General features: G+C 37.3%; 1 pseudogene; it reads left to right on the top strand.

The window, feature by feature from the left end:
* Window positions 1-357: 357 nt before the first annotated feature.
* Window positions 358-26,029, top strand: LOC110943568 (annotated as a pseudogene).
* Window positions 26,030-26,080: the final 51 nt, after the last annotated feature.

The raw sequence follows: 26,080 nt of genomic DNA, 5'->3' as shown, positions 1-26,080 counted from the left end.
TTGAGGATGACGATGCTTGAAACTGAAGTAGTGATGATGCCTAGATACACATATAGACGTTTTAGGTTTTAATACGTTGTATAACTTTCGTATTTGTTTGTTGTATTGTTTTCTTGTATTAAACATATTGTATTTCAAGTTCCATGTATTGTAACATTTTGTTATGAATGAAATCAATTTTTTTTTAATTCTACTGTCACAAATAGCGTTATGTGTAATGAGTAATCTTTCTTCGTCTCACTCCGATGTTTCCGCCATCGGTTGGGGTGTGACATCAAATGCTGCCAGTTTCAGCTTCTGTTGCAGTTTAGAACCGTTACGCGGGCCTCTTGGTGCAGTTTCTCTCACTGTGTGCCGGTAAGTGACTCTAATTCATATTAGCAGTTCGTTCGTCTTATAAAACAAATATATTAGGGAAGAAAACAATCAATAGAATTAACTCCTAAATCACTAGGACTTTGTAACTTGTTAGCCTAAACATCAGAATCTTTGTTACAACTTTTGTTATAATTCAATATACAATTTTTCTATCTTAACTTAAACCTCAAGTTGATGTTCATGTCTAACATCTATTTCGGTTTTTCCTCCACAGCACTCCCTATATTATCTCTCTTCCCGTTTCTCTACTTCATGGTAAGTGTGTTCACTTATGTCTTTGCTTTGTTTTCGATTTTTCCAAATTTTGACGTTTGAAATTCTTTATCTTGATTTCTGTTGTAGGTGAGAGATTTTAACATTGCGGAGAAAGAGGAGGACATTAGTTACTATGTAGGCTTTGTCGGTAACCATTTTTTACCTGTTGTATTTCATTAAAGGGATATTAAATTGTTAACGTTGATGATCATATTTTACCTTCTCTTGAACTATATATCATATGTTTCTCAATCTTTTGAAGGGTCTCCATATATGATTGGAAGGGCATTGACATCCGTATTCTGGGGAGTAGTGGCTGATCGATATGGTTGAAAACCAGTTATTCTTTTGGGCACGTCGATAGTGTTCGTAACTACCGCGACTTATAACTATTTGAAACCACTCTGTACACCTCACCTCTTTTGTCCTCCTAATGTTTGTAATTTTTATCTTCTTCAAGGTTATTTTCAACACACTTTTCTGTTTAGTGTTAACTATTGGATGGCTATTATTACAAAGTTTCTTCTTGGCTTTTTAAATGGGTTACTTGGACCTATAAAGGTATTCGTAATTTTACATATTGTAGTATGTTTAGATTTCGTAGTATCTGATTTGAACCTTTACGTTTGACAAACAGGCATATGCATTGGAACTTTTCCGGGACGAATATCAAGCATTAGGACTGTCAGCCGTAAGCAGTGTCTCCTTTACTTTTCTTTCTTTTTTTTGTTTCGTAAATGACATTAAATTCAAGTTGAATGCAACACTGTCATATGTAATATAGTTCACTTACATGGAAATTTATATTATATAAGTGTGTCATTTGTTTCAGATCAGTACATCATGGGGCATAGGACTGATCATTGGCCCGGCGTTGGGTGGTTACCTTGCACAGGTTTTTGTCCACACTTGTATCTTGATATTTTATAGATATCTTCCATTTATACCATGTGCGGATAACATCTTGAAGATTGACTGAAAGAAGGCTATTTATGTCAAATTTTCAAATTCATAAAACGTTCTTTTGGTGTTAGCGTATAGTTTTTTTACGTGTAGCGTAAAGGTTTAATGAACTTATTTTTTAGGGGGTTTGTTTAAATGCTTGTATTTTTTTTTAAATTTTACCTTGGGTGTAAAAAGTTTTTTATGGGTGTTCATAGGTTTCCAAAAAACTCTACATAAAAAAAACCTTTTCACATCGTTGTAAAAAAAATTTAGGGTATAGTTTTACGTGTAGCGTAAAGCTTTAAAAAACTTTTTTTTATTACGGGTTTGTTTAAATGTTTGTATTTTTTTAATTTTAACATTTGGTGTACATAGTTTTTTACGGGTGGTTTATAGGTTTCATTTAGGTTTGTATTTTTTTTTAATTTTAACATTTGGTGTAAAAAGTTTTTTACGGTTGTTTTATAGGTTTCTGAAGAAATTTACGCATGCGGTTTTAGCATAAATTAGTTTTTTACGTTGATTTTTTATGTAGATTTTTGTACTTAGAGTTTTTTTTTTTCGTAAAATCTTAAACCACCCATAAAAAAAGTTCAAGATTAGGTATTTACGGTTAGTGTATACTTTTATATATTTTTACGCGTAGGTTAAAGTATTGATGTTTAAAAAAAAAACATTTTTAAATGGTTGTAAAAAAGATTTAGCGTATACCGTTTACATGTAGCGTAAAGCTGTGAAATACTTTTTTTACGGGGTTGTTTTAAAGGCTTGTATATCTTTTTTTTAATTCTAACACTTTGGTGTAAAAAGTATTAATTCTAACTTTGAGAATACATATATTTACGGTTATAGTAGACTTTTAATATAGCTTTTACGCATGGGTTAAAAGGTTTTTATTTTTATTTTTAAACAATTGATGTTAAAAAAAAATAGTTTACATTGATGTAAAAAAGTGTTAACGTATAGTTTTTTACGTGTAGCATAAATTTTTAATAAACTTATTTTTTGGAGGGTTTGTTTAAATGCTTGTATTTTTTTTAATTTTTTACCTTGGGTGTAAAAAGTTTTTTTATGGGTGGTCATAGGTTTCCGAAAAACTCTACATAAAAAAAAAAACCTTTTTTACATGGATGTAAAAAAGTTTTAGTGTATAGTTTTACGTGTAGTGTAAAGCTTTATAGGTTTTAGTGATAGTTTTACGTGTAGCGGTTTAAAAAAAGTTTTCAACCGTGGTGTAAAAAAGGTTTAAATTTTTTAACAGGGGCGTAAAATTTTTTGTTGCAACCGGGGCGCAAGAAAAAATTGCGACGGGGGGCGTAAAAATTTTGTGATTTTTACAACTTTTGTGTGGTGTCCGTGCAGATCTCAGATGATGGAGGTGCAAACTATCATTTACAAGAAACGAAAACCGACGACTTCACTTTATTTATTTTAGTTTCTTTTACATTTTTTTGTTTATTTTTTTGGTAATTTACTGACAATGTTATTGTAATTTATTTATTGGACATACTTTGAAAATTGAGTTCAAATGTGTTGTTGATTATCAAACTGAAAAAACGGGGCGTAAAATACGTGGCGTAAAAAACGGGTGTAAAAACGGGGCGCAAAAAACGGGCGTAAAAACGGGGCGTAAAAAACGGCGCGCAAAAACGGAGCATAAAAACGGGGCTTAAATTTTGATTAGTTTATTGTAAAAATTTTACTGTAAATCAAATTAATTAAATTATATTAATTTTTTGATTTATTAAATTTTATTGTAAAAATTAAATTAATCAAATCATATTAATAACACCAATCATTAAAAGATATAGTAAAAGACCTAATTGCCCTTATGTCACTAAAAAACAAAATCTCATTTATTAAAACACAATCATTAGTTTACTTCATTGTCTTTTAATCTCATCTATCCAAACACATTTGATCAATGGTTAGTATTGGTTCCTACAGTTCTCACAACTCAATATGGTTCTCATTTTACCAATCCCTATATATATATATATATATAGGTAGAGGATCCTGTACATTAATCCAGAAGTGTGAGAAGTGTATTATAACACTATATATAACACGATATAACACAATATAAACACCGTATAACACTGTGTAACACCATATAACACTATATAACAATATATTTTGTCTGATAGCATGTCTATGATAGATGTATAGTGTTATATATTGTTATATAGTGTGTGTGTGTATATATATATATATATATTACTCCAATATATATTTTAAGTGTAGTGAACCTCGTTCACATGTCTAAGTATGTTCGGTTCGAATGTATATATTTGTTTCACAAATATATATATGCATATCTTGTCTAGATATAATAGTTAAAAATATTTATTTTTAACATCGTATTTATGTTGATGTATGTGTACGATATTCTTTGTATGTGTACACTTCAACAAGTGTATTTATGTACATTACTATGTACTTGGGTATTTATATGTATACGTGTACCATGTATATACTTTACTTGTATATTTTATTGTCGGTATTTATGTCGTATTTATACGTATTTGTGTACATGTACATTTCTCGTATTCTTGCAATTTCACCAAGTATATCATTGTACTATTCTTATACATATTAGTATACTTGTATACTTATGTATTTACACTTAGTAGTTATTTATTTTATACTTTCCGGAATTTAAGAGTATTGAAATATATATTATCAAAGGTCTAAAAATATATTATTTTTAGAGTTCGTCGTAGGAGTCGTTAATATATATTTTCGTAGCGAGAATGCCCAAGTGTCGTTGATGATATGTACACGCCCCTTGTCGTGACGATATGGCGATCGTTGTCGATGACTACGTATCTAATTTATTACCGAACTTATATTATATATTGTATCGGTTTCGGATATATATTATTTTGTCAATGTATATATTTATGTAACGGTTTGTCCGATATCCGTTGTCCGCATCGTGTTTAGAGATATAACATAAGCATGTTCGTGTATGTATTTTCGTGTAATTAACCTTCCAAGTATTTGAGTATTTGAAGGATAAGTGTATATATGTATAAGGATTGATATCCAGGTTTATACCTTCAAGTATTTTAGGGGGTTTTCTTTATGTTGTGTATTTGTATTTAGTTAGTATTTTCCTAACTTCTAATACCTACACATAACACATTTATACATATACACACAAGATGAATTTTCTAAATATATATATATATATATATATATATATATTTCCATTAAAATGTATATATATGTATATATATGTATATATATATATAGAGAGAGAGAGAGACGGGATCAGGAGAAAACGATTGGAAGTGTGAAAACGGTGAGAACGGATCCTGGCCGAACACGTGGCAAGGGGCGCTAAATGATATGCAGGGGTACAATTGTCATTGTGCACTTTCCCCTCCATAAATCGTGTTATAAATCTGTTTCAAATAAAACTCCAAAAATTTCATGTTAGCAGTTACCTCCTTTCCAAACTTTCGAGATCTATGGCGTCTAACGTGGATTCCAGCAAATCATGCAACACATATACAACAGATTGAGAACAAAACTGAATCCCCAAGAAACGACGTTTTGCAATCTGTGGTTTTTGAATATTTTGATGTTTATAAATTGAATGGTATTTAGTAAAATATGGCGTTTGTTTTTGGTGTGTTCAATGGAAGGTCTGAGACGTTGTTTATATAAGATGTTCTTTGGCGCGTATTTTTGGCGGAAATTTATTATAATAAATGCTAGTAATGAAGCTTCCCTCGTTTCAGTTACTGTTTGTTTAGCTTTATCAATTAAACACAAAATTTGGCGTTTTATATTAATGGCGTTAGATGGAAGATGATGTGTATGGCTTTATAGGTTAAGGCGGGAATTTAATGGTGTTTTACTCATGAGTTTGGAGTTTTGCATAGAGAAGTATAAAGACCCTTTTACTCTTAATGAAATGCGTCCACGTAACAAAATTGAAGTTATTTATGAAAACGCCACCGCGCCAATCTAGACCATAGATTGTTTTGATCCAACAGATGAGGGGCGTTCTCACCGTTTTCACACTTTTAGGCGTTTTCCCTAAATCCTACCCCTAAATATATATATATATATACATATATATATATATATATAATTTCCATTTTAACTTATGAAAATATGTATAAGTGTTTAAGAAAAATACTTAGGAGTTTAGGACTTAAACTTTTCCATTATGACTTACCTAATCATGAGGTCACTAATCACGTTTAGTCATGTTAATCACCTTTTAATTACACCTTAATCACGATTAGGATTTTAGAAAATTTCGCTATAGTTTCCCCTTGAATTATGACGTTTTCCATGTTTTTAAAACGTATCTTAAACCATGTTTAAGTACCAAAAATCATCATCAACTCAAACCAAGTTCAATCACCAACTTTGCATGTATATTATACACAATATTCACCTTCATTTTCCCATGAGCTTATGTATATATTTTTACAAACACTTCTAAAAATAATGGCACTTCTTATATACTTTAACTTGTTCATTAAGACTAACAATATTTATCATCCATGTCTTATGATCAACGAATGTTCTATACAGAAATGACTTGTTGATAGAATTATCAGGGCTACAATATTTGGTTAAGTAAAGTGTTACCTGAACTCAAAGAACTAGTTGACGACTATAAAATGTCATACCGTGTTAGGAGTAGTGCGATGTAGCTAGGCGTCCAACTCTGCACACGTTAACTCATTTAATTAAAATCGTCCAAGTGGGAGATTGTTGGAGATATGTATGTCTGACCGTAATTAAAGTCAACGTAACCAACTCAGTACGATCCGAAGAGTTACACGTTCGTACACGAATCGTATATGTTCACGAGTAAGTCGATTATTATTTGTGAAATAATAATTGTTTAAATCCGAGGGACTTAATATTAGTTAGATTATTATTAAGAGGATTATAATTGTATAATCTTAAAGGGCCTTGATGTAAAATTGAGTTTTATAAAAAGATGATTAAGGTGCAAACTGTGACACCCGGCTTTTCTGAGCTTGTATTGTACTAGTGTGACACGTGTTATGATTATATGAAGGCACTAAATTATTAAATATAATGTTAATATGAGGTATTTGAAGTATTGATAAACCCAAACTTTGTTAAAAATTACGTTGGCAACAATAAGATAAACGCTTATCGCGTAACAAACGAAATGCGAAACGAACGCCGGTGACTGTTCGGATAATGTTAAAATCTTAAAAATTTTCTGTTATGATTAAAATCCTATTTTTAATCATGTTCGTGAAGAAAAATTAATTAAAACGCTTAAAATTCTTATTTTGCGAATTTAAGCGCGTACTGCGCAATACCGCGCGTATACTGCAAAATGTAGACAACGCAACCAGTCTAGGTGAACGAAATATTGTTTAGCAATATTATTGTGAGTTAATTTTTATAGAATGATAAATATAATTTTAAACGCCCTAAAACGCAGATACAATGCGAAATAAAATACCTGGTAGTCAGTTAAATGCTTGTTTCTTGCATATATAAGTGTATGTATATATATTTCAAGAGAGAGAAAGAGAGAGCGTGGGGCAAGGTGGCGGCACACAAGGTGCCCGCCACATCTATGTTGTGTCATGTGTTGGAATGTTAGAAAAACTAATCGTTTCAACTTTTCTTAAACACTTAACTTATAACAATTTACAAGATTAAAATCCATTCATTTTCTTCTTCTTCCTTTGAACCTCATGGCCGAACACACATATACACACACACTCAAAAACTTCAAACTCATTTCTTTGAAAATCATGGCCATTTCAAGTTAGTTTCAAGTCGGTTTGAAGATTTAAAAGTGATTCCATGGTGGTTTCAAAGAAGAACAAGCTTGTTTTCATAAAAAATCTCATCATAAAATCCACTTTTGTTCTTGAAAGGTATAAAACTTTTATATCTTTTAAACTTATTTCTTGATGAAGATGATGATGATTAGCATGATTCTCAAATACTTGGATTCTCACAACTCTTGGAAACAAAACAACAAATGATTTTTATAAAAATAAAAATGAGAATATATGTGTGTATATGTATATGAGCCGTAGGTATATGCGTGTTTGGATTAGAGTTTGTGTTTTGAGTTTTGATTAAAAAGATTCTTGAAAGGTGATTGTTTGAATTATCAAAATGATATGTATTAAAGTATGCATGATTGAAGTGATGATGGTGTCTTGGATTTTATTTGAATAACATTAAAAGTATGTATGTATATATGGTCGATTTATATGTGCACGTATGTTAAAGTTTGTGTTTTGATTGATTATTTGATTTTGATCTTGGAAAGTATGCATGTTCAAATCAAAAGGGTTGTCATAAAGGTGTCATAATAAAAGTCTTATGATTTGGAATAAATACAAGAAAAAGTGAAATTTTGGAAGTTATATATATATATATATATGTGTGTGTGTATATATGGCCGAATATGTATGTATATGTATATGAAAAATGTAGGTTTGTTTGCATGTTCATAAATATTAAAGATGTTACATGCATTTGATGATTTCAATGATTGATGAATGATTGAACAAGGATTAAGTTTTGAATATGTTAAAAGATCATAATAAATGTAGGATAAGTGTATTTAGTCTTGGATGATGATGATGATGATGGTGATGAGGTAAATGTGCATTAGATGATTGTACATAAGCTTGCATGATGATTTAATGATCATAAGAGAATGAAAATGTCATGGTATGATAAAGATGCATACAAATCAGAATATAAACTTATAAAATGATGTTATATGATGTGTTTTGATGTTATAAAAATTATGTCATAAACTTGATAGCTTTGCATGTTGTACATGTAGCTTAAAAAGTAGTAAAATGGGTGAAATTGCATGATTTATGTGGCATACATGAGACCTGCACTATCATGGGTATAATTACTATTTTAATCAGTATATAACATGTGTTTTTTTAAAATATCAAGATGTGAGAATTTGGGATGGTTACGGTAAAGTTCAGTACAATACTATGCGTTAAAAAACAGCAAAAATCGGCTTTTAAAATGATTTTTGCAAAATTCTTTTAAATCAGATTATAAACTGATATATTTATAATAAATATAAGTATTTTAACTTATATTACGTATCTTTGGTGTTTGGTTAGTCATATGTGACATCCGATGCCCGAAAACGCTACCGAAACGGTAAAATACGCATATTTCAACGTACACGAAACCGGGATGTTCAAGGGTGAACTTTATGTGTTATAAAATGATATGTGAATATGAGTATGTGTAACGTGCTTTGTTAAGTGATTACATGATGATATGAATTGATGCTATGTTTAGGCGTTTGTGCGATAAAAACGATGAACTAGATCAAAAATCACGTTATGTGTGTAAATTGTGATGAACATGAAAAATAATGCTTAACTTAACTTGATGAGCTATTTGTAATTTAAGTGTTTAAGAATAATATATGTGTGAAATGACATAATATGTGAATTACGATACATGTCGAATATGTCCATACTTATGTATAGATACTACGAAGCGCAAATCGTAGATATATTGTAAATAAGTAGACATAATAACAAATAAGTCACCAATAAAATCATTCAAATTGCAAAAATCTTAATATGTCTATATATATATATATACATATATATATATACATAGGGTAAGATTATTGTGAAAAAGGTTAAAAGTGTGAGAAAGGTGAGAAATATTGTGGAGATGATATGTGTCCTAAATCTAAATTAATTCAAAAGGGTAAACAAGTAATTTTATCATTAATTCAATTAATTAAAAACTTCCCATAACTGCCACCTTAATTATAGGAACTGGATGTTTTTTAAAAGATCTCTATAAACACCATTCAGCACATATATAACACCATACAATAAAGTATATAACACCATCCAGTAAGTATATAACACCATTCAGTAAGTATATAACACCATACAGTAAGTATATAACACCATTCAATAAAGTATATAACACCATTCAGCAAGTATATAACACCATACAGTAAGTATATAACACCATTCAGTAAGTATATAACACCATTCAGTACATATATAACACCATTCAATAAAGTATATAACACCATACAATAAAGTATATAACACCATTCAGCACATTTAGCACATATATAACACCATTCAATAAAGTATATAATACCATACAATAAAGTATATAACACCATTCAGCACATATATAACACCATTCGATAATCATTACATCTCCCTATCATCTTCTTCTCCACTACCGGCACCACCACTGTCGTCCGCCGTCGTTGGGAGGTGGCCGGCGCCGCCTCTATATGAGGAAAATGATCTGATTGAATGAAACATACCATTATGGTGCCACCAGAAACCATTCAGTTAATTTTCGAAAGTCCACAATTGACGTTGCGATGGTGGCAAGATGGTGCGGCGATGGAAAGGAAGTGCGACAATGCGGTGGTGGCAAGGTGGCGCGACGGTGGTGCGATGGTTGTTGATGAAGATGATTCGAATTGGAGGAGGAGGATTCAAATTCTGGAACAAGAAAGAGAAATCATAATTTTAGGGAACTGATTTACAGTTTCCTAAAATCAAGTGGTTATAAAAGACAGAATTGCCCATAGAATTTTCAAATCAGTCCAAACTAATAAAAATATTTTACAATTTGGTCCCTATTGATCTCAACCATTAGATAAAAAGATCTAATGGCTGAGATTCTTTCTTACCCTTCTCACACTTTTGGTCTTTTTTACAGGAACCTCAATCTATATATATATATATATATATATATATATATATATATATGAATATATAAATGCAAACATAATCAAAACAAAGACTTTTTGTAAAAACCTCAAAGATATGTGAAAATTCTATGTATTGGAGAAACTTAATTGTTTGTAGAACAATTAGTTATTAAACCATTCCTATTTAAATTAGGATATGTAGATTCAATCTAAGGGATTGCGATAATAAAAACGCACCCAAAGGTGAGCGTCACAAAACCCCTCTTTTTACTGCTTTATATATTGTTTTGGGGGAAAAACACGCCTTTAAAAAGGGTAATTAAATGTTTAGTGTGAAACGTGCTTTTGAATAAATGTGTTTTAATGAGTATCACTAAGCCTCTCCTTTTACTGTTTTATACATTGTTTTGGGGAAAGAACACGTCGTTATGAATGATAAGTATACGTTTTTGTATAAAATATGCTTTTGAATTATATAAAAATATATTTTCATGGAAAGAATGATTTTTGGAATATTATCATGTGTTTTATTTTAAACATGGATTTGGAAAGGTGTATGACTTAAACTGTTTTCGAGGAAAAACAGGGTTTGATTGATATAAATATGTTTCGGGAAGAAACGGGAAAATATTACGGTGTTTTGGATAAAACGATCATGGAATAAATTGAATTTTGGTTGGAAAAAATTTATCGGGTCTCAAGAGTGTAAGCGGCAGTGAGGCTTACACTGCGTGGGGGACAGCGGAAATTTGTACAACATATGATATTAAATTGTTATTTAGTAGGTTATATATGTTAATGAATAGGGGAGGCACGGAGGAAATATCCCTGCCACAATGTTTAATCGTATAAGTAAAGCACGCGTGGAATTGTTGTTAGATCTATCGGGTTGACTATCCCGTCGTGACCGGTAGCCCCGGTCCACATAGCGGCGAATTGATATTCTTTAATAGTCTAGTATTATTTATAGCTAGTAAAGCCTTGCAAAATTACGAAACCGAAAGTATGACTGAATTTAATATTGAAACCGTGGGCAGAAAATCTCATCGGAGGCTTTTCAAATAAACAACTCACGATGATTTACCTTCGGATTTTTAAAAAGGAAATACAAAACTTACTTTCTTAATTTTATATGGATGCTTGTTCCCATTAAAAATTTATTGTAAGAAAGTTTTTCCTTAAACAAATTGTTACGAATTTGATATGTGAACTCACCCTCCTTTGTGTTGACACTTGATTTTTACGTGTTCTTCAGGTACATGAGTTCGGCTTCGGGAATTTTGGCTTATGTTGTCATGTGGTTATGTGATGCTAATGTAATTAAATAATGTTTGGACACTTTTAACTACTTTTTAGACCGTGTGTAATAAGACCCCTAAGGGTCAAACAACTATGACTTGGTTGTGATGAATGTGATAACTTTAAAAACTATGTTTTAAAATAAACCAAATGTCCAACATAATTATTGCATCAACCACTAATACTTTTATGGGTACCAACCTCCGTCACCGCCACATTTGTATTTCCGCAGCGATGTTTTTGGGGTGTGACAGAAGTTGGTATCAGAGCCAATGGTTGCTAGTGAACTAGGTGTTTTCTTAGAAAACACTAGACTTCAACCAAAGAGTTTTGAGATTTAAAATCCCAAAATTCGCGAAGCCAAAGATTCAAAATGAAAATGAATCTTAACATTACCGAACGTTTACGAACACAATTGAACGAATGAAACATCTGTTCGTGTTCGTTCATTTAGCTAATCGAACAAAATTTTCTTGTTCATGTCCGTTCATTAACTAAACGAACGAACATAAACGAACTTCCCACCGAATGGTTCACGAACTGTTCACTGAACGTTCGGTTCGTTTACAGCCCTACTTGTTTAGTCATTTTAGTTACATAAAAATATGACTGGAAAAATACCAACCTAATTCAGTTTTATCGCAAACGATTAAACACACAAAATACTGATGCTATATCGGACTAGTGAGTTCATCAAGAGAAAAGACAACTATTGTGTTGGTTGTTTTAACCTAGGAGATATGCACGTAGAGATGTAAATACTGTTTTAAGAGAACTGTATTTATCATCGGTCTTAATGAAATCTGATTTTTCCTACTTATGTTAGATTCTTTTAATTATGGATACCGGTTCGGACCCTGTTATTTGTTATTTTATGTATTTTGTATATCATATTTTTTCCTTAAAAATTAAAATAGCATCTTCATCTTCATCTAATCTAAATTCTAATAAAAGACTTCTACTAATGCCACATGTCATTTTCTCCTTGAATCTTAAAATTTTCAATTATATTTTAGTATATATCATTAATCCTTATCTTAATTCTAATAAATAATTTCAAATAATTCTTTGATAAGGTTTAGTTTAAAAAAATCATTATCATTATAAATTAAATTTTAAAAATATGTGAATTAACCCAACCTGAACATTAGTGCATTACATGTATATAGTATGATATCAGACACAAATTTTCTAAACTGAATCTTTACCCCAATGCTAAATTATTTAGTCCAATATTATGTTGGAAGTATTGGTGTGAATGAATTCTCAAGTGGTAAAACCACTTTGTCCCACATTCGTGTGGGAGCAAAACAAAAGGCTATTTATAAGGCAAAAGCTTGACCAAGCAATTGTAGTCTTATGACATGTTTTACCACAAGTCCTACCCGCTCGTGCGCAGGGTGGGTGCAAAAAAAATTGAGTTTCGGAACTGGAATTTGGTTGAACTCGTGCGTGCCCGCACGTCCTACGGACACGAATGCAGCTCCGAAAACCCGGGCCCGCGTGAGGCAATTTTTGCACTCGAGATCATAATTGTTATTCTTTTTAATGAGCTTTAAAAACTGAATTAATTCGCTGTAATAATGACCAGAGAATCGGTTATGGTTCTATGACTATAAAACCAGATCAAACTAAACAGTTTAGACACACCAACACATCTTCTTCTCTCTCAATCTCTGCAACATCGTTCTTCTTCTTTTCAGGCAAGTGTTCAAGTCCGGCAGTGCGCTATGACTGCTTCGAATCGGCGTACCCTGGGAACAGACCGCGAATCTGTTTAAGGGAATTGTGTCAAACACAAGCCCGGTTCACTGTTATTGTTACTGTTTCTATTCTGCTTCCAGTTTTTAGTTTCAGATTTCAAGTTTTTTCACCAGGTTACTAACATATTACACATATATAGTGAATAAATATAATATTATTTCTATATATGATTATTGCATGATACCAGTTTATTCGTCCAATATTAATATTAATTTAGTGAATATATAATATTATACTTTGCATATGATTATTGAATGTTTTGAATTAATATTATGTTAATAAAATTTCACCCTAAAAATATGTGAAACTTTTTTTTATAACATTTACTATATATATTTTATTTATATTTATCTACACTACAATTCAAATGAGGGGGAATAGTGTCAGGCTGCTACATGACATTCCTCTATTGGCCCGAATAAAATACGATTTTACCCCTACTTTAGAATTACGAATATGCCTCCTGTTAAAAATTACGATTCCCCCCGTTTAAATACAATAAAAAGTGAAATTTTGGAAGTTATATATATATATATATATGTGTGTGTGTGTGTGTGTATATATGGCCGAATATGTATATATATGTATATGAAAAATGTAGGTTTGTTTGCATGTTCATAAATATTAAAGAAGTTACATGCATTTGATGATTTCAATGATTGATGAATGATTGAACAAGGATTAAGTTTTGAATATGTTAAAAGATCATAATAAATGTAGGATAAGTGTATTTAGTCTTGGATGATTGTTTTGGTCAAAAATCAGACGAGGATAATGCAACCAAACTCTTTGTTACGGGGTATGATGCTTGAATTGGTAAACAACAATAAGGATCACTTAGATATGAATTTCACAAGTGACACAAAGATTTATACGAGGAAAAAGCCCTTGATCAATGAATGATCTCCCGCATAAAAAACCTCGGGTGATGGAAACTACCGATCACCAACTTCAAATTGAACAATAATTCTTTACAACTTCAGATAATAGCGAGCTAGGTACAAGGATCACTATGGTGTATCGTGCAGAAATGTGTAGAAATTGCTAAGTGTTTTGCTGTATGCTCAAGAGTGCTGTTGTACGAGTGTTTGTAGCCAAAATTAGCCAAGTGTTTCTAAAACTAGCTCGCTACCCCTTTTAAAAATAGAAGTTAACTAGCCTAACTAACTGTCCGCAATTCGTGCCTTGCTCCCACGTTCTCCACAACGTCCATTTTCAGTCAAACACGTGCGAAATAACCGTGGAATATTCCTTAGTAACGTTGCCAAGACCAAGTCTAACTTGTTACTCCTGCAAAACAATACGAAATTCAAAGTGAACAATCGTTAGTATAAGGATCCTTAGGGTGATCCATGATCCTGATCCTGAAGCACTTCTGAGGACCACTATCTGTCACAGAAGTAAGGATCACTAAAAGGATAACACATGAGGATCACAGACTACTAGAAAATCCTCCCCTAACAATTGCCCCCAAAATATAAGGAGTAATTATGTAAAATAAATGAGTTATATTTTGTTGATCTTATTCGCAACTAACTATCGGATATATAGCCGTTTAAATCGAACTATCCGTTGCAATCCTGACGTCACAGAAGTGACTACCCTACAAGATCATGATTATAAATAAGAGATAGAGATAGGATCAATCTGCATTTAAATCTTAGAGAAACTCTGTGACAACTCGTGTTTCGAACCTACTTTGTGTAACGTATGTGAATGATATGTGATTTTGTGAACTTATGATTAATGAAATATGTGAATGTGTGTTATACATGTTTGAATGAAACCCGAACCGCACAACACTACCTACTCGATCGCACAAGCCCTTTGGGCCGTATCACTTGTATTCGGACTTTAGGACGGCCCATTGAGGGTTTCGGCTCACTATGCTTGGGCTCGGCCCACTCCTTCCAAACGTGTAAACACCCACCTATGGGGCTTGTGATTTCATTTGTTACAATTTACCTTACACACACAAAACCCTAGCTTCTCTTCCTTCTCTCTAGAACTCGACGGCAACCATCCCTCTCGAAGCTCTTGACTTGGCCGATTTCCCTTTCTCCTCTCAATCCGGTTAGTGATTAATGTTATTGATTGTATGTTGATGATATTAGCGATCTTGCTTGATAACCGAGGAGTCTTGTTAACATGGTTGCTTATGATGCTAGTTAATAGTGTTCTTGTTAATCGGCCACATGTGTATGATTGATTTAATGTTTATATGAATAGGTTGATAATTGTATGATGATGATGATGATTTAAACCGAATGCATGTCGGCTGTGATGTGATTTTGTTTGCTATAGTGTAGCTAGATGATCAGGATTGTATGTTGATATGATACATGTTCATATGAATTGTTAAGATTGTTGTTCATGAATTGACTAGGGTTCATATGGATTAGATGTTTGATTTCACTGTTTGATCTATTATGTGTTGTATGATTAGTTGGAAACTTGTTAATTGATAAATGTGAATAAGGAAACTTGTTAAATGATTGTAACCGAATTGGCAAGAAATCCGGAATGTTTAAACAGCCGCACAAGGCCTCTTGATCGCACATGAGGCCATTCGCACAAGACTCCGGATCACACAAGTCATCCGGTCGCACAAGATGACTTGACCGCACAAGGGGTTCTCAGTCGCACAAGGCTGACGGATCGCACAAGTCATATGTTTCGTTTAACTGTTGGGCCGGATGATATGTTGGGCTGGACTAGCTCGATCGCACAACCCAAACCGACCGCACAAGTCTGCCTGGATCGCACAAGACTTGTGTTGTCTAATCTGGGCCGGGCAACCCAACCTTCAATCGCACAATCCAATTCGGATCGCACAAGGCTCTTGCATGGGCCGAGACCTTTATGTTGGACTTCTTATATATTGGGCCGGGTATAGTTTGGGCTTAGACATTTAGATCGCACAAGATGGTTGGGCTCGCACAAGCTCAATGGCCCAACCATCCGACACGCACAAGTTGAGAATGTTATGTTATGATTGCTACGTGGTTTGCCATGATCCATACGTGTTAGTAACGTGTTAACTTGTATGAAACAAACGTGTATTATTTAAGTCAAAACCTGACTTGTATGGTAACCCTGTTAGGACGTGGTTGACCACTTCAGTTCAAGAAACCTCTTTGTGTATCTGCCGAGCAACCCAAGGTGAGTTCACACAGCCAAGGCATGGGGTTCCCAGGGTGGGAATGGGATTGGATGATTATTTCGTGCGTACATAGTTAATGGAACCTAATGATATGGTCCTCAGGGCGAGGATGGTAAATGATAAGATACGGCTAGACTAGTATACCTACTTGAACTGATCTTCGCACACACGCCAAGGGTTGGCTGCGATATTATGACTGATCTTCGCACACATGCCTTAGGGAGGCTGCGAACTATACATACTAAACTTCGCACACATGCCAGGGTGGCCAGCGATACAAATATACATAGTCTAGAATACTTGAGAACTTTCCTTAATCTTCGCATACATGCCTGGAGGGCTGCGATGGAAACCAATACTATACATGAACAATGAACGAACATAATACGACTCATACAACTACTATTACTGAACTTACTTTCTGTGAACTCGCTCAACTAGTTGTTGACTCTCTGCTGCATGCCTTGCAGGACCTTAGGTACTATTGGAGCTTGCACAAGGAGGAGCGGGTCGTTGTGGGCAATGGATCATGAACGCTTATTAAACACTTATGACATTTCATACATTAAAACTTATGTTTTGGGCTTTTATTTACATGCTTCTGCTACTTAAACAAAGTTTGGTTTTGAACACTACATTATCTACTTATATTATTAAATGCTATGTTTGATATGATTGATGGCTTGATCCTGGTCACGTCACGCCTCCAAGCGGTGGTACTCCGCGAGTGGGATTTTGGGGGTGTGACAGATTGGTATCAGAGCCATTGGTTATAGAGAACTTGGTTTTAATATGGGGAAAACGTTTTTATTAAAACCAGACTATAACCAGAACAGTGCTCTCAACGATCCACAACGGCGCTTCGCTCCACGTGCAAGACTCGACATCCTAGGTAATAAGGTTTATGTTTATTACCTGCATGCTAGAACTATATAGAACTTTGCTCGCATTACGTTTAGATACACATGATACTATTACATGAGAATACCTACGTGCTTACGCTTTTCTGTCATCGCCCTACTCGCGAACCATTCTCACTTACGCTACTTTTATAATGAAGATCATGTCTGGACGAATTAACATGACTCAAGCCCAGCTAGAGGCTCTCGTTCAAGCTCAAGTTGCTGCGGCACTTGCAGCTGCTCAAGCAGGTAGTATATCCTGTAGTCATAACTCACACTAGGATCTTTAGATCCTACACTCCTAAACTAGCCCTTGTATTTAAATTTTGCCCTATTCGTACACAATAGGTTAGCACGCGCAGCAACCTGTCTGCACTTTCAAGAACTTCATGGACTGTCGTCCAAGTACTTTCAGCGGCACAGAGGGGGCAGTTGGACTCCTCCACTGGTTTGAAAAGCTCGAGTCTGTGTTCGAGATGTGTGAATGCCCTGAGGCTCGCAGGGTGAAATACGCCACTGGCACGCTAGAAGGAATAGCACTAACTTGGTGGAACGCCCAAGTTCAGATTTTAGGGTTGGCAGCTGCTAACGCCACACCCTGGAACGACTTCAAGGAACTCATTAAGAGGGAATACTGCATGCGTGATGACATCCACAAGTTGGAGAACGAGCTTTATCACTTGAAAATGACGGGGTCAGAGATTGAAGCCTATACGAAACGATCAAACGAACTGGCCATTCTGTGTCCAACTATGGTGGACCCTCCAGTGAAGCGCATTGAGTTGTATCTCAAGGGACTTGCGCCAGAGATCCAGAGCCATGTTACATCGGCAAACCTCGACAACATCCAAGACATCCAGCGTCTTGCTCATCGACTCACAGATCAGGCAGTAGAACAGAACAAGCTGCCCAAACGCGTCAGTGCAACTACTACTCCAGCTGCTATTTCTGCTACACCCAACGACAACAAACGGAAATGGGATGGGGATTCCAGCAGGGGATTAGTTTCCGTTCAGTCTCAAGCACAGCAGCGCAAGACTAATGACTACCAGAGTCCGAATCAGCAATCATCTGGCAGTCAGGGGCAGGGTGGATACCGGGGAGTTCACCCACTATGTAACAAGTGTAACAGGCACCACAGTGGAAGGTGTCGTAAAGAACGTTGTCAGAGATGTCTCAAGCTAGGGCACGAAGCCAAAGATTGCAGGAGCTCACGACCTGCGAACCAGAATCAGCAACTTCCGCCACCGGTTCCTCAAAACCCACATCAGCAGCAACCATAGCGTGGAAACCGGGGATGTTTCCAGTGTGGGGCAGAAGGTCATTACAAACGCGATTGTCCTCAGTTGAACCAGAATCAGAACCGCAACAACAACAATAACCAGGGCAACGGGCACAACAACGGTGGAAACAACAACAACAATGGCAACGAGGCAAGGGGTCGAGCTTTCGTGCTAGGACGGGGAGATGCAATGAACGATCCCAATGTGGTCATGGGTAAGTTTCTCCTCGACGATATTTATGTTACTGTTTTATTTGATTCGGGTGCGGATACAAGTTATATTTCTGTGAAAGCTAGTAAATTGTTAAAACGTGCATCAACACCCCTAACCACCAAACACGTCGTAGAACTAGCTAATGGTAAGAGTTTAGAAGCCACACAAATAGTCAGGGGTTGTAGTATCGTCTTAGCCGGTCAAACATTCTCGATCGACCTTATTCCCATAGTCTTGGGAAGTTTTGATATCGTTATTAGGATGGATTGGTTGTCCCAACATCAGGCAGAGATCTTATGCAGTGAGAAGATTATTCGTATCCCACGTTCTGGTCAAGAACCTCTCGAAGTTCAAGGTGACAAGAGTGGTGCAGTGGTCGGCATCATCTCTTTCTTGAAGGCTCAGAAGTGTTTGCGGAAGGGTCACACCGCAATCTTGGCACTCGTTACAGACGCATCAGCAAAGGAAAAGAAATTGGAGGATATTCCAATTGTTCGCGACTACCCTCAGGTGTTTCCTGAAGATTTACCTGGATTACCGCCTCACCGTCAGGTCGAATTTCAAATCGAGCTCGCTCCAGGAGCAGCACCCATAGCTCGCGCACCATATCGTCTAGCTCCATCAGAATTGGAAGAATTGTCAAAGCAACTACAAGAGCTCTTGGAAAAGGGCTTCATTCGTCCAAGCTCTTCGCCTTGGGGAGCTCCAGTACTTTTCGTGAAAAAGAAGGATGGCACTTTCAGGATGTGCATCGACTACCGGGAACTGAACAAGGTAACGGTGAAGAACCGTTATCCTCTACCACGCATAGACGACTTATTCGACCAGTTGCAAGGGTCGTGTTATTACTCCAAGATAGACTTGAGGTCTAGTTACCATCAGCTGAGAGTCCGAGAGGAGGACGTCTCCAAAACCGCATTCAGAACTCGTTACGGTCACTACGAGTTTCTTGTCATGCCGTTCGGGTTAACGAACGCACCTGCCATATTTATGGACCTTATGAACAGGGTGTGCTAACCCTATCTTGACAAGTTCGTCATTGTCTTCATCGACGACATCCTGATCTACTCCAAGAGTCAGGAGGAACACGAGCAGCATCTACGCCTTATTTTGGAACTCCTTCGGAAGGAACAGCTGTACGCTAAATTTTCGAAATGCGACTTCTGGCTTCGTGAAGTCCACTTCTTAGGCCACGTAGTGAACAAGGATGGGATCCATGTTGATCCATCCAAGGTAGACTCGATCAGAAACTGGCCTGCACCACGTACACCAACGGAAATACGCCAATTTTTTTGGGTTTGGCGGGGTACTACAGACGGTTTATCAAGGATTTCTCGAAGATTGCTCAGCCGCTTACACTACTGTCACAGAAGGGTGTCACCTACCGTTGGGGCAACACACAAGAAACTGCTTTTCAGCACTTAAAGGATAGACTTTGCAGTGCACCTATCCTCTCATTGCCAGAGGGCACGGACGACTTTGTGGTCTACTGTGATGCATCCATCCAGGGTCTTGGATGTGTGTTAATGCAGCGCGACAAGGTCATTGCTTACGCCTCGCGCCAACTTAAGATTCACGAACGGAACTACACGACGCACGATTTAGAGCTGGGAGCTGTTGTTTTCGCGCTTAAGATATGGCGACACTACCTGTACGGTACCAGGTGCACGATTTACACCGATCACAGGAGTCTCGAGCATATTCTTAAGCAAAAGGATTTGAACATGCGTCAACGAAGATGGGTTGAACTACTTAACGATTACGAATGCGCCATCAAGTACCATCCAGGCAAGGCCAATGTTGTGGCTGACGCTCTCAGTCGGAAAGACACTCTACCTAAACGCGTGCGAGCGCTACAACTTACGATTCAGTCTAGCCTTCCTACACAGATACGAGATGCTCAGGCAGAAGCATTGAAACCAGAAAACGTCAAAGCTGAAGCTTTACGCGGCTCAAGGCAACGAATGGAACAAAAGGAAGACGACGCCTACTATGTAACGGGGCGTATTTGGGTCCCACTTTATGGCGGTCTACGCGAGCTGGTAATGGATGAAGCTCACAAGTCCCGCTACTCGGTACATCCAGGGTCGGATAAAATGTACCACGACATCAGGACTACTTATTGGTGGCCTAGTATGAAAGCTCACATCGCTACCTATGTCAGCAAGTGCTTGACCTGTGCGAGAGTCAAGGTCGAATACCAGAAACCAGCGGGTCTACTTCAGCAACCCACGATACCGCAATGGAAATGGGACAAAATTTCCATGGATTTCGTTACAGGCCTACCTAGATCCCAGCGTGGGAATGATACCATATGGGTGATCGTGGATCGACTCACCAAGTCTGCACACTTCCTAGCTATAAAGGAAACGGATAAGTTCTCCACTCTCGCAGACATTTACCTTAAAGAAGTTGTTTCGAGGCACGGGGTGCCCACCTCCATCATTTCGGATCGGGATGCACGATTCACGTCAGAACTATGGCAAGCGATGCACAAATCTTTCGGCTCACGATTAGACATGAGCACAGCATATCATCCTCAGACGGATGGGCAGTCTGAACGAACAATCCAAACTCTCGAAGACATGCTTCGGGCATGCGTTATAGACTTCGGCAACGGCTGGGAAAAGCACCTCCCTTTAGTGGAGTTCTCGTACAATAACAGTTATCACACCAGCATACAAGCCGCTCCATTCGAGGCATTGTACGGACGTAAATGCCGGTCACCTCTCTGTTGGGCGGAGGTGGGGGATAGTCAGATTACGGGTCCAGAGATTGTAGTGGACGCCACAGAAAAGATCGCACAGATACGACAACGCATGGCGGCAGCACGCGACCGTCAGAAAGCATACGCGAATAAGCGTAGGAAACCATTGGAATTTCAGGTCGGGGACCGGGTTTTACTTAAAGTCTCACCCTGGAAGGGTGTGGTACGTTTTGGCAAACGGGGCAAACTCAATCCGCGGTATGTCGGACCGTTCGAGATTATAGAAAGAATAGGCCCAGTAGCCTACAGATTGAACCTACCAGCTGAACTCGGGGCAGCTCATAATGTTTTCCATGTGTCGAACCTAAAGAAGTGCCTATCAGATGAAACCCTCATCATTCCTTTTAAGGAACTCACTATCGACGAGCGGTTTCAGTTCGTCGAGGAGCCTGTAGAAATCACGGACCGGGATGTGAAGGTCCTCAAACACAAGAGAATCCCTCTTGTTCGAGTTCGTTGGAACTCCCAACGTGGTCCAGAGTACACCTGGGAACGTGAAGATCAGATGACAGAAAAGTACCCCCAGTTATTCGGAACCAATGCAACCACTACTGAGGCTGAAGCTACTACTGCGGAATTTCGGGACGAAATTCCAGATCAACGGGGGGAGGATGTGACACCCCAGGAAAATCAGTGAACAATATAACTTACCTAGCTTCCTCAGTGAGTGCATACCAAATTTCGGGACGAAATTTCTTTTTAGTTGGGGATAATGTGACAACTCGTGTTTCGAACCTACTTTGTGTAACGTATGTGAATGATATGTGATTTTGTGAACTTATGATTAATGAAATATGTGAATGTGTGTTATACATGTTTGAATGAAACCCGAACCGCACAACACTACCTACTCGATCGCACAAGCCCTTTGGGCCGTATCACTTGTATTCGGACTTTAGGACGGCCCATTGAGGGTTTCGGCTCACTATGCTTGGGCTCGGCCCACTCCTTCCAACCGTGTAAACACCCACCTATGGGGCTTGTGATTTCATTTGTTACAATTTACCTTACACACACAAAACCCTAGCTTCTCTTCCTTCTCTCTAGAACTCGACGGCAACCATCCCTCTCGAAGCTCTTGACTTGGCCGATTTCCCTTTCTCCTCTCAATCCGGTTAGTGATTAATGTTATTGATTGTATGTTGATGATATTAGCGATCTTGCTTGATAACCGAGGAGTCTTGTTAACATGGTTGCTTATGATGCTAGTTAATAGTGTTCTTGTTAATCGGCCACATGTGTATGATTGATTTAATGTTCATATGAATAGGTTGATAATTGTATGATGATGATGATGATGATTTAAACCGAATGCATGTCGGCTGTGATGTGATTTTGTTTGCTATAGTGTAGCTAGATGATCAGGATTGTATGTTGATATGATACATGTTCATATGAATTGTTAAGATTTTTGTTCATGAATTGACTAGGGTTCATATGGATTAGATGTTTGATTTCACTGTTTGATCTATTATGTGTTGTATGATTAGTTGGAAACTTGTTAATTGATAAGTGTGAATAAGGAAACTTGTTAAATGATTGTAACCGAATTGGCAAGAAATCCGGAATGTTTAAACAGCCGCACAAGGCCTCTTGATCGCACATGAGGCCATTCACACAAGACTCCGGATCACACAAGTCATCCGGTCGCACAAGATGATTTGACCGCACAAGGGGTTCTCAGTCGCACAAGGCTGACGGATCGCACAAGTCATATGTTTCGTTTAACTGTTGTGCCGGATGATATGTTGGGCTGGACTAGCTCGATCGCACAACCCAAACCGACAGCACAAGTCTGCCTGGATCGCACAAGACTTGTGTTGTCTAATCTGGGCCGGGCAGCCCAACCTTCAATCGCACAATCCAATTCGGATCGCACAAGGCTCTTGCATGGGCCGAGACCTTTATGTTGGACTTCTTATATATTGGGCCGGGTATAGTTTGGGCTTAGACATTTAGATCGCACAAGATGGTTGGGCTCGCACAAGCTCAATGGCCCAACCATCCGACACGCACAAGTTGAGAATGTTATGTTATGATTGCTACGTGGTTTGCCATGATCCATACGTGTTAGTAACGTGTTAACTTGTATGAAACAAACGTGTATTATTTAAGTCAAAACCTGACTTGTATGGTAACCCTGTTAGGACGTGGTTGACCACTTCAGTTCAAGAAACCTCTTTGTGTATCTGCCGAGCAACCCAAGGTGAGTTCACACAGCCAAGGCATGGGGTTCCCAGGGTGGGAATGGGATTGGATGATTATTTCGTGCGTACATAGTTAATGGAACCTAATGATATGGTCCTCAGGGCGAGGATGGTAAATGATAAGATACGGCTAGACTAGTATACCTACTTGAACTGATCTTCGCACACACGCCAAGGGTTGGCTGCGATATTATGACTGATCTTCGCACACATGCCTTAGGGAGGCTGCGAACTATACATACTAAACTTCGCACACATGCCAGGGTGGCCAGCGATACAAATATACATAGTCTAGAATACTTGAGAACTTTCCTTAATCTTCGCATACATGCCTGGAGGGCTGCGATGGAAACCAATACTATACATGAACAATGAACGAACATAATACGACTCATACAACTACTATTACTGAACTTACTTTCTGTGAACTCGCTCAACTAGTTGTTGACTCTCTGCTGCATGCCTTGCAGGACCTTAGGTACTATTGGAGCTTGCACAAGGAGGAGCGGGTCGTTGTGGGCAATGGATCATGAACGCTTATTAAACACTTATGACATTTCATACATTAAAACTTATGTTTTGGGCTTTTATTTACATGCTTCCGCTACTTAAACAAAGTTTGGTTTTGAACACTACATTATCTACTTATATTATTAAATGCTATGTTTGATATGATTGATGGCTTGATCCTGGTCACGTCACGCCTCCAAGCGGTGGTACTCCGCGTGTGGGATTTTGGGGGTGTGACAAACTCCCTTTATAATCTCATCCGAAGATCAAACATGTATTCTCTCTTCATCTTCTTCCTTCTCTTACTCTGTTTTATTTTTTTTACCATCACTTCGTACAAAATGATGCTCCGGAACTCTCCCGCTGAGGATCACCAGAAAACAGCCCACTGAAAAGTCAAGGAATCATCAAAGATTCCGCAAAAGAACGCTGTTGTTTCACTGATCCACAGATCGATAGGATCCGCTATTGCTTCCCAGCGAACACCGTATTTAAATCCTTTGATCCTACTGCTTTGAGTGATCACGTTTCTGAAACATGGGTTGCCTTTCCTGTTACTCCGTTTACCATAGGCTATACCTATCCTTTTCCAGCCTTTACCCAATCTTTCTTTTCTCTTACTGGCATTTCTTATATCCAAACTATGCCAATGATCCGGAGGGTTTTGTATACCCTTGAGAGGATCATTGAGCAGGAGGGGATTAACTTAGGAATGTCTGAGTTGGCCGAGATGTATGATCTTACTACCTTTGGATCCCACCGATACTTGTTCAAACGTAAGCCCGATGAAGAACACCCAATTTTTAAAGCCACTAAGAACGACACCAACTGGAAACGGCGTTTCTTCTTCGTCAAAAGAGATTCCATCCCCAATGGAAAAGATCTACCAAGAAAATGGGCCACCCATGGTAGGATAGAGGATCCTGAGAAGGATCACCAGACAGTCTTCTACTTGTATAAGGATCACTGACACCCTTTTGCTTTTTTGTTGTGCAGCTGTTACTGTCTCACATCTCATAGCATCTCTTGTTACTGAGGAAAGACTCGCTGCTTTCAGAAGACTCGGACCTGAAACAAGATCGTTCAAGACAGTCACCCAGGATTCACAAGAGGTATCCTCAGGCTCAGTTACCATGTCAAGTAAGTATCCTGTTTAAAAATTTAAATAAATAGTTAAATAGAAATAGGACAAGGATACTTATCTTGCTTTGATTGTACAGGTGCTGGAAAAGCTTCCAAATCTGCTTCCAAGTTCAGTGTGACCGATCTGGATAATGTGCGATTCACCAAGAAAAAGCTTCCTGCTAGCCCATCCGTTTCAATCTCCAAGGCACCCTCAAAAGGAAGAGGAGGCAAGAAAAGAAAAACCTCCGAAGCTGAGGATCTGGAAGGCCTGCCCTTGATCCGCCACCAATTCCTTGAGTACTTCAATGAGGTAAGGATCACTATCCCTGCTTAGGTATCCAGCTTACTTAAAGATCACCCTGTCTTGAACTATTCTCTATCCTTTTTGCAGAAATTTGCCGAGATTGAGGACTATGTTGGGCACGTCGAAGAGCAGGACAAAAAGATTGCTGAACTCCAACAGGTCGCCTTGCTCAAGGATCTCAAAATTGCTGACCTCTAGAAAGATCTCCAAGATGTCAAGAATGAGATGGCCAAGGTGCTGATCAACTTT

The sequence above is a fragment of the Helianthus annuus genome, chromosome 5, assembly GCF_002127325.2.
Source record: "Helianthus annuus cultivar XRQ/B chromosome 5, HanXRQr2.0-SUNRISE, whole genome shotgun sequence".
In the NCBI taxonomy this organism is placed as follows: domain Eukaryota; kingdom Viridiplantae; phylum Streptophyta; class Magnoliopsida; order Asterales; family Asteraceae; genus Helianthus; species Helianthus annuus.
Note: the sequence above shows the minus strand (reverse complement) of the source record. Positions and strands in the feature narration are given on the sequence as shown.